Raw genomic sequence first — 18,583 nt, forward strand, 5'->3', positions numbered from 1 at the left:
TTATTGTCAGCTAGCCAGATGCAGATTCTACTCAGTTCAGTGCTTAGCGCTTTTTCCACCTGCAATATGTCCCTGTCAGAGACCAGCAGAGCCGAGTCATCCGCGAACAGGAACAAATTGCAATTACATGCTGATGACATGTCATTCACATATATTAGGAACAGTAAAGGTCCCAATATGCTTCCTTGTGGAACGCCGCAGGTCACTGGGAGGGGGGGGGACAGTGTTCCGTTCACACTAACCACCTGTTCCCTCCCCTCTAAGTAGGATTGCATCCAGCTCACCGATGTTCTATCATGTTCTACTCATACTAGATATGACGTAGATTTTGAGTATGTAGTACGTTCCGAACGTACAGTATGCAAGATTTGAGTATGCGAGAAATTTAGTAGGCGAGCAGTTATTTCCGGGAAATTTGAAGTCGGTTTTGATGGACACTATCTCGTCTCCTATTTCCCTAAATGCATTTCGCGTCCAGAATTGCAGAGTTGCGTCCAGGGTTGCCAGATGGGGCGGGTTACCGCCGAATGGGCTACTTGATTTTGAGGTTATAGAAAGTTTAGGCTGTAAATTGTCAATCCCATCTGGCAACCCTGTGCGCTTTCAGCCTCGTCAAACTGCGTCATACAAACTTGTCATACAGCTATTGTTTACATCGTCCGATAGCCTGGGGACCGAAAGCTTGCAATAAACATTGTTTTTTGCACAGATTTGAGTGTGCAGATGCTGCTTTTTTGCACTCTATTTGATACTCTTCAGCTGCAGCACCCCAGCTAAGTCTGATCACGGATGAGCGGTGGTATTTTCACTATACTTGGAATTAACATGATGAAATGCATTCTTAGACATGACTACATCGTCATGATTACAAATATGCCACTTGAAATGCATGTCCGTAACACACACGGGTTACATTGGTACAATGTACAATTGATTGATTTGATTGTACAATGTACAATGTCTGATTTCAATGTATCATGTACAATGACCAATGTAACCCGTGTGTGTTACGCCTGCGTTGTGTTCTGGTGGTGTGTGGGGTCATTACGAGGCCGGAGGCAGAACTGGGTCTCTGGTTCACTTTAGTGGAGCTGTGTGACATACAGAACATACACACAATGTATCAGGTAGGCTAACATCAGTCTGGTTAGTTGTCTTGCTCCCCTCTTAAGACGATCTATAGATCTGTCACTATATATATGAATATGTATTCATATATACACAATAGACATCAGCATCATCAGCTCATAGATGCATAGATAATAAAAATAAACAATTTGGCAATATTCTATCATACATCAGAAAACCCATATTTTGTTTCCTAAACAAATATAAAAATAACAGCATCAATATTATTAATCAGTATTGACATACAATATGTTGCAATAACAGCCACACCAGCTGTATATAGCTACTGGTGTGGACTAAATCATGAGGCTATCAAGTTTCCTCCCATTACACAGTAAATAAATACACAGTAAATAATAAAAAACGTTTTCAAATGAAACAGACAAAACATCTCCATACCTGTGTGACATACAGAATTATGCCTAATTACAATTAAATCAAAATCAAATCAAATTGTATTTGTATAGCGCATTTCTTACAAGATGCAACTCAAATTACATTTACAACAAAGTATAGTTTATATAAAAGTTATAGCTTTTACTTTGCTTTCATGAACTGAAGAAGCGTTGTAAACAATGAGGAATAGAAAGAGATTGATCCAACGGGACGTGGACGCTGTCACGGGTCAGGGAGAGCATGGTAATCTGACCCTGTACCTACCCAGTAATCTGATGTCTGTGTACCTACCCAGTAATCTGATGTACCTACCCAGTAATCTGATGTCTGTGTACCTACCCAGTAATCTGATGTCTCTGTACCTACCCAGTAATCTGATGTCTCTGTACCTACCCAGTAATCTGATGTCTGTGTACTTACCCAGTAATCTGATGTACCTACCCAGTAATCTGATGTCTTGATTGATTGATTGATTGAAAACCTTTATTGTCCCCAATGGGGAAATTTTGTTGTCAAACAGCTCAGTTAGGGCAGAAAACATTCAGTACAGAAAACAGAAAAACATTCAATAAAAAACATAAAACAGTGCAGGCTCAATAAGTAAAAAGTTCCAAAAGTTCCATCTCCAGGTCTCCCCCACCCTGCAGGGCCTGGTTGTAGAGTCGGAGTGCAGCTGGAATAAAGGACTGTCCAAATCTTTTTGTACTTTGACGGGGGAGAACAAATCTGTGGCTGAACTTGCTCCTCATCCCTGCCAGCTCGCAGTAGGGTGGGAGGGATTGGCCAGCATGGCCGCCAGTTTTTTCCCCATCCTCTGTTCTGCCACCACCTCTAGGCTGTCCAGCCCGGTCCCCACCACAGAGCTGGCCTTCTTCACCAGTTTGTTTAGCTTCGCAGCATCCCTGGCACAGATGTTTCCACCCCAGCAGGCCACGGCGAAGAACAGAACGCTGGCAACCACCGACTGGTAAAACATTTGCAGCAGCTTGTTGCAGACACCGAAAGACCTCAGCCTTCTCAGGAAAAACAGTCTGCTCTGCCCTTTCCTGAGAAGAGCCTCGGTGTTGTCAGTCCAGTCCAGTTTGTTATTAATTTGTACTCCCAGGTACCTGTAGGAGTCCACCCTCTCGACTTCCACCCCCTTGATGGTGATGGGGGCTGGGGTCCTTCTCTTCCTCCTAAAATCCACCACCAACTCCTTTGTTTTGCTGGTGTTAAGCAAAAGGTAGTTGGTGTCGCACCACTGCACGAAGCTCTCCACCAGGGCCCTGTACTCCTCATCCCTGTCGTACAGTCTGTGTACCTACCCAGTAATCTGATGTACCTACCCAGTAATCTGATGTCTGTGTACTTACCCAGTAATCTGATGTGCCTACCCAGTAATCTGATGTCTGTGTACCTACCCAGTAATCTGATGTCTGTGTACCTACCCAGTAATCTACCCAGTAATCTATGGGCTGTCTAATCTAATCTGTACCTACCCAGTAATCTCTGGGCTGTCTGCAGGTTTTGTAATTGACCTACTCACACTTACTCTAGGAGATGAATCCATCGATGGGTTTAAAGAGTATGGAACAGGAACAGGAACAGGAACAGGGACGCTGAATGTCGTTCATTCCATTGGTTAGGTAATACTGCGTACACAGGTTGGGTCTAACACAACACCTCTGACCTTCTGCTTGCAGAGACCGTGGTCCCCGACACGCCGGATGCCAAGAGTCCCCCCGGGCCCAGCCCAGCCGGGGAGAGTGGGGTCCTGGACACCGACTCAGACTCTGACGTTGAGAAAACTGGGTCCTTCATGAGGAAGTGAGCCCTCTCTCTATTTACCTCCATCGTGCTTTTAAAACATGTAACTAAAGCCGGGTACACACATAAAGATAATCTGGATGATTTTGGCCCGATTCCTCCCCCTTCCGACCAAGGACAGCAAACGCCCGATTATCGGATGGCTCTAAAGGTTATCCTACAAGATTATCCTGTGGTGTGAGGTGAGGTCTGCTCGGAAAATGGTCAGGGCCGACGATCGTAAATCTTAAACGTGTTCAATATTTACGATCAAAAGTCCTCTCGTGTGTGGGCGAAATTGACAACTCACAAGTCCGATTGTGACGTGGAATGGAATGTAGCCAATCAAGAAGCGAGCTGACTAACGCGTCTTCTTCTTTTCGTTCTTCTGAACTTTATTTGCCCTGTCGCACATGGCTGCCTCATACAGGTCAGTTAGGGTACTACTACCCTGATCACGCGAGATTTCTGGCTTGGGGGACGAGACTCTAGACTGTCGTAGGACAGATCTTTATGTATGTGGTGTGCTGTATTGGGAATATCGGCGCACACCACACACAATACGACCAAAACTGTTCAATCCATGATTTTTTATCTTCATGTGTGGGGTCTCTCTCAGATAAAAACAATCTGTTAAGATTTAGAAAATCTTTATGTGTGTACCAGGCTTTATGAACAAAAAATTAATCTGTCCTCACCACCACTATAGGCTGTACAATAGTTCACTAAGTCACCAACTGTCACATCTATAGTTCACCAACTGTCACATCTATAGTTCACCAACTGTCACATCTATTCGGTTGTTAAGTCGTGACGTATTTCCGGGTCTAAAGTTAGCTGAGATGCTGTCTTCGAAATGCCTCAGTAATAATAATAATTCATTATATTTGTATAGCGCTTTTCCGAGGCTCAAAGACGCTGATGAAGTGATCGTGCTGTCAGACGAGGACGTGGAGGAGGGAGAGGAGAAGGAGAGAGAGAAGGAGGGAGAGAAGGAGGGAGAGGAGGAGGGGGCAGAGGGGGGGCCAGGAGTGTCAGCTGGTCTACGGGGCCCTGGGGGGCCTCTGTTGAAGGTAGGGTTCTTACATTTTGAACCATTTAGCCGACGCTTTTATCCAAAGCGATTTACAATGAGAGATTACAGAGACAGAGACAGTCTCCCTGCCTCACTCCAGGGCTCACTAGTGGTGATGTTCCCAGGTGGGATTTGTACTCCTGACCTTCTGGTCATCTGTCCAGCTCACTGTCCGCTAGGCCAGTACTCAGATCGTGAGCTTAGAACTATAAGGTTCTATCTCCGTTTAGGGCAGTTCAGAGATATTGAGCGTCAAAGTTTTTACATTCCATTATGTTTTGTGAGATGGAACCTTTGTATTTTATTAATTACTAACTCAAAAAATGTCAACATTTTAAAAATAACACCACACAGGCATTAACCCCTAACTGCTCCAGGGTTGTCGAAAAATGGTTGTTTTGAATTTTCATTTTCATTGTGTCACAAACAAGAACACTTTTTGAAAGAAGACATCTTTTCGGAGCACACACATTGGGGAAAAGGGATTGCAAACACGATATTTAAAGATGTAGCAGGATCATGATGCGGTCTGGTGAAATGTGCAACCAGAAGGCAAAGTCATTTTTACGTTTTTTACATGTGCTTAAACTACAGATTGTAAGCTTTAAAATCATGTGTAAAAAACGTTAACACGACAGGCGTGTTTGAATGTTGGTGCACCTCAAACACTGAATGGGAGAAAAGTGACTCTAAATGCAGCCACAGCTACGAACGCTGCTAACAGCTAGCGGCTAACAAAACACATCACTACGAAGGTCTAAACTGTATTTTAATAACATCACAACATGCTGAGAGAACATCGACATGCTAAAAACACATAACTACACATAACAAGATGAACACACAGTTCTGGCTTTTGAACACGAGCTAAAGCGAAAGTATGTTTACAAGTCAAGTCTACCTTACCGGTAGCAAACGAGGCCAGTGAATCCAATCCACAAATTATAAGTATTTAGTGATCGTTAAACTGTTGTTTATTATATTGAGTGGGTACTTTACAACTTCAAGTTTTAACCACAACATAAATGTACAAGTAAAAACTATCAACATGCTACATCATGCTATAACATTTATGTACATTTATGTTTTGGTTTTTATGTGTACAGCCAATTTCTCTCAGGGACATTATGAGAAGTTGAACGTAAAATTTCTTGTTCTTTTTATAGCGTCTTTTGAGGGTGCAATGGAGACATATCTATTCAAGATTGACGTTCTGTAAGTACAGAAACACATTCCACATTCCACACACACAATCCACACATCTTCCATTCTGTCCATGGTAACATTTATGCTTTCACATGTCATGTGTCATGGAAACACACCATGAAGCTTGTTTGATACTCCCTCCTCTCCTCTCTCCCTCCTCTCCTCTCCTCTCTCCCTCCTCTCCTCTTCTCTCTCCCTCCTCTCCTCTTCTCTCTCCCTCCTCTCCTCTCCTCTCTCCCTCCTCTCCTCTTCTCTCTCCCTCCTCTCATCTTCTCTCTCCCTCCTCTCATCTTCTCTCTCCCTCCTCTCATCTTCTCTCTCCCTCCTCTCATCTTCTCTCTCCCTCCTCTCCTCCTCTTCTCTCTTCCTCCTCTTCTCTCTTCCTCCTCTCCTCCTCTTCGCTCTTTCTCACTCCCCCCATTTCTGCCTCTTCTCCTCACTTCCTTCCTTCCTTCCTTCCTTCCTTGTCTCCTTGTCTCCTTGTATCCATGGCGACCACGTCCTCAGGTATAGGTCAGACAGGGATGCCACCAATTCAAGAGCTCAGACATGCCCAGCCCGTGGTAAAACCTGCTCCAACTGCGGGAGACTAAACCACTTTCACAAGGTCTGCAGGTCTGCCCCAGCTAGAGCTTCCCAGTCACCTACCACAGTCATCCATAATGTCAGCTCAGGACGAGCGCCATTCAAAACATGCTCGTTGATGGTTGGTGATGTCACTCTGCCGCTCCTCCTAGACACTGGAGCCACAGTGTCCCTTGTGAACTTGACGACCTATACACAGTTTTTCTCCCATGTGCCCCTGGGGTTGCCCTCCACCACCCTGCGTGGCTATGCCAACTCTGAGATTGACATTGTGGGCTCTTTTCAGCTGCCTGTGAAGTACGGGGAGAGGACACTGCCGGCTTTCAGGTTCAATGTTGCACGCCACGGGACCAACCTGTTAGGCCTCGACCTGTTCAACGCCCTCGGTTTCACCCTGCTAGACACAGCTGGCTCAGAGATTCACACCGTTTCCATCCCCTGGCAGCAACAGTGGCCTGCGCTGTTCAGCGGTGTAGGCTGCCTCGACACTTTTGCCCACCAGCCTCTGTTAGATCCTACAGTGATGCCTGTTATACAGCCCCTCCGCCGCTCCCCCCTGGCTCTCCGCGATGACATCTTCTCCCAACTACAGAGCATGCTCGATAGCGACATCATTGAGCAGGTGAATGCATCGCCTTGGATCTCCAACCTGGTGGTGGCGAAGAAGAAGTCTGGGGGGCTGCGCATCTGCGTGGATCTGAGAGTGGTAAACAAGGCCATCATCCCTGACAAATACCCCCTGCCAACGATAGAGGAGCTCACCGCCCAGTTTTACGGGTCCAGCGTGTTCTCTAAACTGGACCTCCGTCAGGGTTACCTCCAAGTGCCACTACACCCCGAGAGCCGCAACCTCACAGCGTTCATCACTCACAGAGGGGTTTTCCGCTACAAACGCATGGCTTTCGGTTTAAGCTCCGCCCCCAGCTGCTTCCAAAAGATCATGGCCTCCATCTTCGCTGGGATCCCAGGTGTGGCCTTCTATCTTGATGACATCGTGGTTCACGGGGCCACCGTCGAGAGCCACGACGAGCGTCTCCACAGTGTGTTCAGTGCATTGGCCAAGCATCACCTCACACTCAATGGTGAGAAGTGTGTATTCGCCGCCCCAGCCATTGACTTTGTGGGGTTCCGCCTCTCAGCTGATGGCACGTACCCGCTGCACTCGAACACTGAGGCCATCCATCATGTCCCGGAGCCCACCACAGCCGCTCAGGTGGCCTCCTTTCTAGGCATGACGGCGTACTACCTCCGTTTCCTGCCACAGTACTCGGCCACAACCACACCACTGCGGAAGCTGTTGAAGCATGACGAGCCCTGGCTCTGGACGTCTGCCTGCTCAGACGCCGTACGCCTCCTGAAGGCCCAACTCACCTCGCCACCGGTCCTGGCGCATTTCGACCTGGCCAGCCCCACTCTTGTCACGTGCGACGCCTCTGCCACAGCCATTGGTGCTGTGATGTCCCAGCTGCAAGGGGGGGTGGAGAGACCGATCGCCTTCGCCTCCCGTGCTCTCAGCCCCACGGAACAGAAGTACTCGGTGGGGGAGCGGGAGGCCCTAGCATGCCTCTGGGCATGTGAGCGCTGGCACATGTACCTCTATGGACGTCTATTCACACTGAGGACAGACCACCAGGCCCTCATCACCCTCCTGGCCACGTCTGGCACCGGTCACAAGCCACTCCGCCTCCACCGCTGGGCCGACCGCCTGCAGCAGTACAACTATCGGCTACAGTTCACGCCAGGACGAGACAACGTGGTAGCCGACTTGCTATCACGCTCAATCCCCAGCCCACCCACAGCCCCAACCTTGACCCCCGGACTGGACCAGGCTGAGCATGACCCCGTCCAGCTCCTCCACACACCCCTTCAGGAGACGGTGTCGCTGAAAGAGCTCCGGGATGCCTCAGCCGATGACCCCACCCTCTCTACACTCTCAACCTACATCACGCAGGGGTGGCCGGCAAGAGTACCTGACGAGCTACTCACTTACTCCAGGATCAGGGAGGAGTTGTCGGTTTGGAATGACACCTGTGTCGCTCGCGGGTTCTGCACTTTGGTCCCAGGTGTCCTTCGGGCGCGTATCCTTGCTATGGCGCACGAGGGTCACCTGGGCATAGTCAGGCTCAAACAGCGCTGTCGTGATGTTGTGTGGTGGCCAGGCATCGACAGGGAACTCGAAACCCTGGTCAAGGATTGCACTGCCTGTCTCCTTAGTGGTAAGTCCAGGGCTTCAGCTCCACCCCCGCCCATGCAGCCGTTGGACTGGCCATCTCAACCCTGGGAGCACCTGCAACTTGATATCTGCGGCGAGCTGCATGGGGTACCACATCACCAGCGTTTTCTCGTCGTGACCTACGACCTCCACTCTAAGTGGCCAGAGGTGACACCTGTGGGCTCGGTCACAGCAAAGGTGCTGATCGACATTCTCGACGCTCTGTTTGCACGTTGGGGCCTGCCCAAGAGGATCACGACTGACAACGGTCCTCAAATGATTTCCCATGAACTGTCCTCCTATCTAGTGGGTAAAGGGATCCACCACATCCGCACAGCGTTCTACCACCCTGCTGCGAACGGGGGGGTGGAACGGCTGAACCAAACACTGAAAAATGGCATCAGGGCCCACCTGGCACAAGGGTGCACGCTCACCACCAGCCTCCTCCAGACGCTGTTGCATTATCGGGCCACGCAACACGCCACTACAGGAGTCTCCCCAGCCTCCCTCATGCTGGGGCGGGAGCTCCAGCTGCCTCTCGATAGGCTCCGCCCTACACTAGCTCAGCCCCCGGTCCATCCAGTTCAAGCCACAGTCACCAAACACCAGCGCTTGATGAAGGATCGTTTCGACAGGGCCAGATGTGCTAGGCCACCTGTCATTGCTGTGTCGGACTGGGTCAGGATCCGACGACCTCATCGGGACAACAAACTCCAGTCGTTTTGGTCTGACCCTGTCCAGGTCAGCAAACAGCTTGGCCCGGCCTCGTTTCGGCTCGCCGACGGCACTCGCTGGCATGCTACCCGCCTGCGTAAGGTGCAGCCTCCCCCTGGCCCAGCGCTGGGTGTGGCCTCTTCCACAGTCTTGCCAGCCGCACGGTTGGATGAAGCAGCAACCCCGGCCTACCAGGCTCAGCCCCAAGGCGTGGAGCCGCCACCAGTGGCTGTGGCTGCACCAGAGCCACGTCTGGGTCGAGCACGCAACAGGCCAGATCACTTGCGTGACTACATGACTGAGTATCACACCTAGGTTGTGTGAGGGGGGGGGAAATGTTACGTCTGTAGTTTTACGACAGTTTGGACTTCACTACAGTGCCGTGTTATGTTATGTGTTTGGACGACTTACGTTAGTTGGTTAACACGATGTTGAATAAATGGAGTACGCTCTGAGTATCAGTCTCCGTTATTGAACATATCAACTTAATGCACAGTATAATGGATGTACATTCAACGGTGGTGAAGCAGGGAGTGGTGGTAGTGGTCATGTGGGTCCCTGCACATATGGGTATCATGGGAAACGAAAGAGTAGACAAACTAGCTAAAACAAGTTAAAAAAAGGAAACATAGACACTGACATCCAAATATCAAAATCAGAGGGGAAAAGTATTGTGTGGAGGGAAGCAAATAAAAAGTGGCAGCAACAGTGGGACCAGGAGACAAGGGGAAGACAATTATATGCATTACAAAACAGAGTGGGTGGTGTGAGAATCAGGGGAGGAAATAGAAAAGAGGAGGTGGTAATGTCCAGACTAAGAATAGGGCATAGTAATCTGAATGGAACTCTACACAATATAGGAAAACACCCGACAGGTTTATGTGACTATTGTCCTGTAATAGAAACAGTAGAGCATGTTCTTATTAACTGCAGGAAATATGCGTCAGAAAGACAGGAAATGATGGAGGGACTGAACAGATGGGGACTGACGAGAGAAGGTGTGGAGGGCGTATTGGTATGGCAAGCCGTTTTAACATTTATTAGCTAAATTTGACTAGTCGTAATTCGATTTTTACTAGTCTAAATTTGTATTCAAGATATTTAGAGATATCTGTAATTCAGTTTTGACTAGTCAAAATAATAGTTGCAGATATCTCAAACGTCATTATGATTAGTCCGAATTGTATTGCATGACGATGCTCATGATGCGAGGTATCTCATGATATTGGCGGGACCAGCAAAGCATTTGATGAGTGTTGGCAGAAGCAATGGCGGTTGCTGTGGTGGATAGGATAGCGCGAAAATGCCATGAAATAGAGAGAATATATCATCAAGGGATTTGTGGTGAACGTGAGATTCGGTCACTAGATGCTTGTACTACAAATTTACAGCGCATTGCAGATGTGTTGTCTCCAGACACACTTGAGGAAGCTGCTCCCGCGTTTTCTGACAACAACAGACATATCTGAAACGTCATTTCGCCTAGTCTAAACTCTAATTTAAGATATCTGTAATAACATTTCGACTAGGCAGAATGAAAGTTAAAGATATCACCAATTTGAGATATCAATCATTAAAATGAATTTCAAGATATCTATAACTTTATAATAGATATCTACAATTAAATTACGACTATTCCTAATTCCAGTTTGAGATATCTACAACTTCATTCAAGATATCTTCAACTTAATTTAAGATATCTTTAAGGACAATGTAGATATCTTGAATTAATGGGAATTGCAGATATCTTGAACTGGAATTATGACTAGTCAGAATGAAACCGTAGATATCTGAAACTGTAATTACAACTAGTAGATATCTGTAATGACAAACCCCATACACTTGAATGGCAAAATACAGTTGAATCTTACTAGTCAAAATATAATTACAGATATCTAAAATGTGAGTTTCGATTAGTCAACATATAATTAAAGATATCTTGAATTTGAGTTTTGACTAGGCAAAATGATGTTGCAGATATCAGTAATGAATATCCATTGTAGTAGCTAATAAATGTTAAAACGGCTTGCCATATTGGAGTGTGGTGGGAGTGGACAGGGCAGGAAGTGTCTGGTCACATTTCTCATGAGAACTGGCCTGATAGGGAGACTGTGACGAAATGGACAATGTAGGAATTGGATAAATCCAGAAGATGGCAGTAGTGCAACGCGAAGGATGCAAGCTGCCGTTAAACCCAACAGAAGAAGAAGAAGAAGAAGAAGGAACCGGATGTGAAACAAATATGGTGGATCAGTAAACGCACACAGTGCTGAGACCGAAGACAACACGAGTCATTTATTACGTTTATAACTGTGCCAGAGGGCAAACATTACAGTATGTTCACTTATTACACAAAGACTGGGAAAGCGACACTAGCTTGAACAACAACGGAGGGCCGACCTGACGGTAGGAGTTGGAGTGATTGATGAATGAAGCAGAGAGCTGCTAGATACAATGGTCCGTACAGGCCTGGGTTGCACCAATTTGGCGTCAAGTCATTACTAAGTGTAGGCATTTAGTAGTTACTAAACCCCTAGTAATCAAATCAAATCAAATCAAATTTTATTTGTATAGCGCATTTCTTACAAGATGCAACTCAATGCGCTTTCGCTTCAAACTAGTTGTTTACTAATTTCGGTTGCACCACGCCAATCGTTTGTCAATCTTAGCTAGTAAATACTTAGTAATGCGCAAGTTGTTACTAAAAAGACATTGTCACATAAAACGTAGAAGAAGAACATTATAGCCAATCATTTTAAAATAAAAGTGGGTAACATTAATATCACAAGAAAAGAGGATATTACATACCTGGGCTCCATCTTAGAGGCAAATCTTTCCGGAGATAAAATGGCAGCAAAAGTAATCAAAAAAGTGAACCATAGAACTAGATTCTTGTACAGGATATCCTCACTTGTCAGTAAAAACACACTGAGGACCCTATCAGGAGCTCTCATTCAATGTCACTTCGACTATGCCGTAACATCATGGTACTATAGAACCACAAAGGCCCATAAAACAAGACTCCAGACAGCCCAAAATAAACTGGTTAGGCTTCTGCTAGGCCTCAACCCTAGGACACATCTAACCGCTGCTCATTTTTTGAGCCTTGATTGGCTACGAGTAGTTGACAGAGTGCAGCAGCTTGCACTGGGCCTGGTCTTCAAGATACGCTACACCACAAAGACACCCAAGTACCTGTCAACATACTTCCAAAAAGTGAACAACGTCCACACACACAACACCAGAGGAAGCTCCACGAACCACGTTCAACCGCGTTGCACCACAAACAAGGGGTTAAACTCGTTTGCAAACTATGCAGTAAAAATGTGGAACGCCCTTCCTATAATCTTAAAGGAGTGCAAAACACTGCCCACCTTCAAAACCACTCTCAAAAAACATTTACAGGAGGCTGCAATCCGTAACTGGACCCTCTAAAACAACAAAAACAAAAACAAAAATCAGATTAAAAGACCCGAACTACCCACTGTACATACTTTGTGTTTTGTCCCCCGCCCCCACCTGTGGTGTATGTCCCCACCTGTCCTACCCGATACCTTATGTTTTGTTGTATTGTTCTTCCCATGATGGATGTACGTTTATCTTGTAGATAGTAATAGTTATTTGTCTGTATTATCTTGTAGATAGTACTAGTTTTTTTTCTTATGTCTGTCTTACATGTAACGATGAATTGAAAATCAAGGACCCCAATTGAAATAAGCCAGTGGCTTTCTTGGGTTTTTATCCTTTTAGTTGACCTTGTATGTAATATGTACTTTCATGTACCTACTTCTGCAAACATTCTAATAAAGTTTTCAATCAATCAAAAAAAAAAGCGAGCAAAGCAAAACCCTCCGTTTTTAAATCCTCCATTTTGGCCGCCATTGGCAACTTCGCTAGCAACACGAGTAGAGCTTGCCGCCGGCGAATTTGCGAAACCTAGGATGGTAGGGGAAGGCAGGGCAATACCGCTACCTGATTGGTTGGCGAAGCACTCGTGATGAGCCCCCTCATTGGCTGGCGAGTCTACCATCTAATTAGCCAGACTCCTTGCTATAATGCTAAGCGAGCAATATTGGGCTAACGAGAGAAGTTAGAAGTCATAAGGAAACATGTTTATTGACTGGGCAACACAGTGTAAATACAGTACAGTGTTTCCTCCAGGAATTTTTACAATGGTGGCGGGTGGCCGTGACCGCGCGCGTAGCGCGCGCGATTTTTTCGCGTGCACGCGCATGAAACGCGCACGCGCGCTCAAAACAGCGTTTTTTTTTTTTTTCTAATCACAGCCAAAACTAGAGGATGGCCAAAAAAAATAAATAATGAATATACAGAATATAAACTTGTGACTGACAGTCACATACACACACAAAGATCATCAGCTATAATATAATACGAAGTAGGCCTACATGAGCACAAAAGCGGCTAACGTTACTGATTAACTGTTTACTGTAGTGCAGAGAGATGGTAGTCGTAGGCGGCGTATCAAATGACAAAGCTAAACGTTTAATGAAGGACATGAACGATTGTCAACAACACACTCAAGCATGCCTGGATATTTGTAAGAACTCTCGCGAGATTTATCAGACTAAACCTGGATTTTCCCTTTAGCGATGTTGATGGAATACCCCCCGGGTGTCACTACGGTGGCCTGTACACAATAACAATAATACCACAGTTCACATTTAGACCAATCAGGAGCCCTTGTGTCACGTCGTCAACTGAATGTCATTAATCTGATTTTGGATCAGCGGTTAGAGAGAGATGGGCGTGGATTTAGGTGCACTTTTAGTCAACATCCATTATAGCGCTGATCTAGGATCAGATATATTTTAATCAGCTAAAAATTTTTTTTTTTTTTTGGAGAACTTTTTTTTTTTTTTTTTTTGAGAAATCTGAATGGTGGCGGAGGAAATTCCATCGTGGCCGCCCGCCACGATGAAATGCATGTAGAGGAAACACTGCAGTACTAGCCTGCCCTTGGTCATGTGAACCAGCTTCATAAAATAAACCAGAAACACTCATTCTGCAGTCTGCACGTTTTATTCTGATATTAACCAGCTTGTTAACATTCAATTTGTCACATTGTATACCCACAAACCATATTACTGCATAAGCAACCACACAGGGGAAATACAGTATCAAAGGAGCAGTAATGTCACAAAAATACATTTCAGAACTTTAGGAGTTGTTTAAACTTGAACTCTCTTAGATTATATTCAAGCCGATCTTCAGCTACTGGCAAACATCTCCACGTTCAGCTGCGTCTCCACGTTCAGCTGCGTTAGCAGGTTCTGGCAATCTGAGGAAAAGTAATTCAATTACTAGGTCAGCTACAGTATGTGTTGACGCAACTTCAGGGGAGTGTGTTCATTTTCTGCTGTGCACCGCTCCCCTCTTTCACTTTCCCATAGTCATGCTCCCTCCGGACTCTTCATGACACAAAGCATTATTGGATGTGTACACACACACACAACGTAGAAAAAGAACACCCAAATGTAAAAGTCTGTTTTTGTCTTTAATTAAACATAATACATCGATTGCAATTCAATTGTTTCTTTTATTCCTTTTACAATGTGAACCACATGTATCATACCAACACCTAAATGTTAAGTATATAGATTAGCCATTTATTACTTCTTTTTTTAAACAAATAATTATATAGGTATCAGGAAACAGTATAATAGTGTTGGCTCTAGAGCAGTGGTCTTCAACCGGGGGTCCGCAGAGGTTTGTGGGTATACAATGTGACAAATTGAATGTTAACAAGCTGGTTAATATCAGAATAAAACGTGCAGACTGCAGAATTAGTGTTTCTGGTTTATTTTATGAAGCTGGTTCACATGACCAAGGTCAGGCTAGTACTGTATTTACTCTGTGTTGCCCAGTCAATAAACATGTTTCCTTATGACCTCTAACTTCTCTGGGCGTGAGACACGCATTTCAACCCAGCGTTTACGTTAGCCCAATATTGCTAGCTTAGCATTATAGCAAGGAGTCTGGCTAATTAGATGGTCACGAGTGCTTCGCCAACCAATCAGGTAGCGGTATTGCCCTGCCTTCCCCTACCATCCAGGGTTTCCGTTAGAAAAAATTGCTGCCGGTCAACGTGTCCGGGAAGATTTCAATGTGTCGGACAAACGGGAGAAATTCCGGTCATCATATTAGAATATAATATAGGTGTTTGTCGCGGTGATTAGCTGTTGTGTAGCCTATATAGGCCTATGCCATTTAATGTCTATTTCTCATCCGATACGATTAGATCGCGAACTATATAATAATATAGGCTCTCATGATTCGCATGCGCTGCTATGGCATAATATGTCCAGGGCTGCACGCGCGCCACACTGGGCAGCCTAGTCACCTTTGCTACTTTGAATTACGACTGTAGGCTACTTTAAGATGTTTATTTCAATTGCATTTATGGGATTTGAGTATGTAATTGGTAATTTTAAGTATGCCTAGTTTAGCTTTTGATGGCTATTTGAACGGACTGCATCGATCGATCAATGAACGGACTCCACATTACGTTAACTGAAGTGTGTTAAATAGTTTCATGACAGTAATGTACGTTTTCTATATTCTCTTTCCAGTTTTACCCTTTTATCAATAAAACAACGTCAATTCTATAACCACGTCTCGCTGATTGGGAAGGCATTAAGTCTAGCTGCCTGTCAAATCATACTTACTCGGACTCGGGAGTATGAGAATGAGGAGGATGTATCGGGGGGATACACACCCGTGGACTATTTCACCTTAGTGGCACAAATTAAACTCTAACACTATAGATAGACTAAATTGAACTTAAATGATGGACACCGACTGAATAACTGAGTGGGGGGAAGACAGGTCTCAAATGTGGAACAATTATAACATTTAATACTAGATAAAGATAAAACATACACAAATATATAACATTGATATCCCTAAACTCAAATGTAGTGTGGTAATGTCAACCTAATCTAATCAATCCTAATTAATGGTACCAGTAGCCCAGGTTGTCGATAGTAGCGCACTACTCCCGTAGTACTTCTCCCGACTCAGGGCTGGAACGGGCACGGCAGGCTCAATCAATGAACGGGGTTGAGATGGCCGCTAGCGTCCTTTACTAGACGCATCTCACGGCCCTCGGTGGTCATTCACTGTGCTCTAGCACATCCAAAACACGCAGAACAATAACCTTGACTCCGGTCACTGCAGTGGTTTTATTTAGACTAGATCAAACTAAATTAACTGACTAAACTACTCGCGCCGTTGAGAGACAGGGTTGCCAGATGGGGGGTGGTTACCGCCGAATGGGCTACTGGGTTTAGCGGTTATTTTCACCGGACATTATGACCGAAGAGGTTTAAATATGTCGGACTTCAACAGATTTTATCGGACAAAGACCGGTAATTACCGGTTAACGGAAACCCTGCTACCATCCTAGGTTTCGCAAATTCGCTTACCGCCGTTACCTCAGCGGAGATAAAGTAAGGTATCTTAGCAGCTAGCGAAGTTTCCCACAGAAGTGGGGAAAAAAACATCAGATCTGATATATAAACGGGTTATTTTGTTAAACCGGATACATTTTGTGAATATATATGGCTACTTTCTCGCCTGAAAACATATACAAACTTCATAAAATGACATATTAACACTTGTAGAGCCAAATTACAGCTTTTAGCCAATGGCGGCCAAAATGGAGGATTTAAAAACGGAGGGTTTTGCTTTGCTCGCTGATTGGCTAATGTCTTCTTAGTAACAACTCAGTTATAACTTACACCACCCTAGGGTATGTATAAAAAGTATAAATATTTAGTAGTTACTAAGCTCTACGTCATAACTAGTGTGCTTGGTGCAACCCATTCAAGTTTAGTAGTGACTAAATCTTGATTTATACTTACGCTATAACTAGGTTTAGTTTGTACTTAGTAAGACGTGGTGCAACCGACCCCTGAGCTGCAGCCGCTCATAGGTGGAGCTGCGTTAGTGACACACGGTCATTATTTAACACATCTCACACGAGAGGGAGTGCTGTTATACTGAACATCAGCACGGCTGGGATTCGCTCCTAAGCCCCTTTTCCATTACAGGGCCAGCCTTTAGCTACCCTTCTTAACCAGGAACCAAATTTAGACCTGGAACCTTTTTGCCAGGCTGCGTGTGACGTGTGACGCTGCACACCGTTGATTGGTCAATGGAAATCGTCATCCCATGTTCATAGATTTTTTCGCTAACCGCCATCTTTAAATACCACATTCGCTCTTGGAAAATGTCACTACAGTTTCTGTACTAGCTTATTAATAAAGATTCTAAAAATTATGCTGACCATCGTATTATCTTAGTTTAATGTCATTTCAATGCATCATAGAACTTTTATTTACAACAAGCATAACACAAAAATCGCTATTATGCACCGTCTTTGCCCGTGAATAACACCGGCTATGGAGGTGGTACAAACACAATACTCCTTTGCTAACTTCACCATCGGTATACGGTCATTTTGAGCCCTTAACCACCGCGCTGACACCCCGAGAAGTTATGCTTTTAACCGTAAACTCAATGAACCGGGAGTTCACTTGCTGCTGCTCGCAGCACCGCGCCTGCTGGTTCAAACTCCCTTTGACAGCGGGGGCAGAGAAACGTTTTACCAGGGAATTCGCTCCGTGCTGTGTCATAGACCGTGATAACAGTGTCGTATCAACACCATTCAAATGGTTTCAGATTCCCTGTCCTCTCCCCTATCCGGACACGTTTGAATTGTTATCCTAACCCACGGTAGATCACAGTTAACCCGCAAAGGGTGCCTCCGGGCACCGTGTTTGTCCGTGAATAACACGGCACACAATGATACTACAGTTCATAAAGCAGACAAGTGAAGGCAGTGGTTTTAAGGGTTCAAAAAACATGACTTTATTATGTGTACATAGCTTCCTCTCTCTCTTTCTCTTTCTCTCCAAAAAACCACGGTTAATAATATACCACATGCCGAGGAAAAAGTATACGATAGCTTCAAGTTCCTCCATGTCGCTGTTGTTGTGGCTGTGTTGTGTCTCGTGAAAATATACGTCACCACCATGGCGCGCTTTTAAGACGCGTAACTCCGCCTACTATCGCCTACTCCTCCTACTCGTTCCTGGTCTGTTGTGTATAGTAGAAAAACCAGAACTGTTCAAAAGCGTGCCGACGCGTGCCGACCCGAACCGAGCCGAAGCGACCCGGGCCGCTGATGGAAAAGCGCCTCTAGATGCGAGGCCGCTGGCAGCGACATTTATTAGTTAACAGTAATAAGCGACTACAGATTATAGGTGCTGGGCCGAACGCGTTTATCGCGAAGTTGATCTTTTTCCATCTACAGAGTAAACGATCTCTTACATACGATATTAAGTAATTCTCTTAAGTCTATAACAATTTGTTGGCAGCTGTATTTATGTCGGAGATTTTCACAAACTTATTTTTTAATCATCTGTCTGCTCAGGGACATCGCTGGTCGCTCTAGT

This window comes from Nansenia antarctica, assembly GCF_963989245.1.
Source record: "Nansenia antarctica genome assembly, chromosome: 15".
NCBI lineage: Eukaryota > Metazoa > Chordata > Actinopteri > Argentiniformes > Microstomatidae > Nansenia > Nansenia antarctica.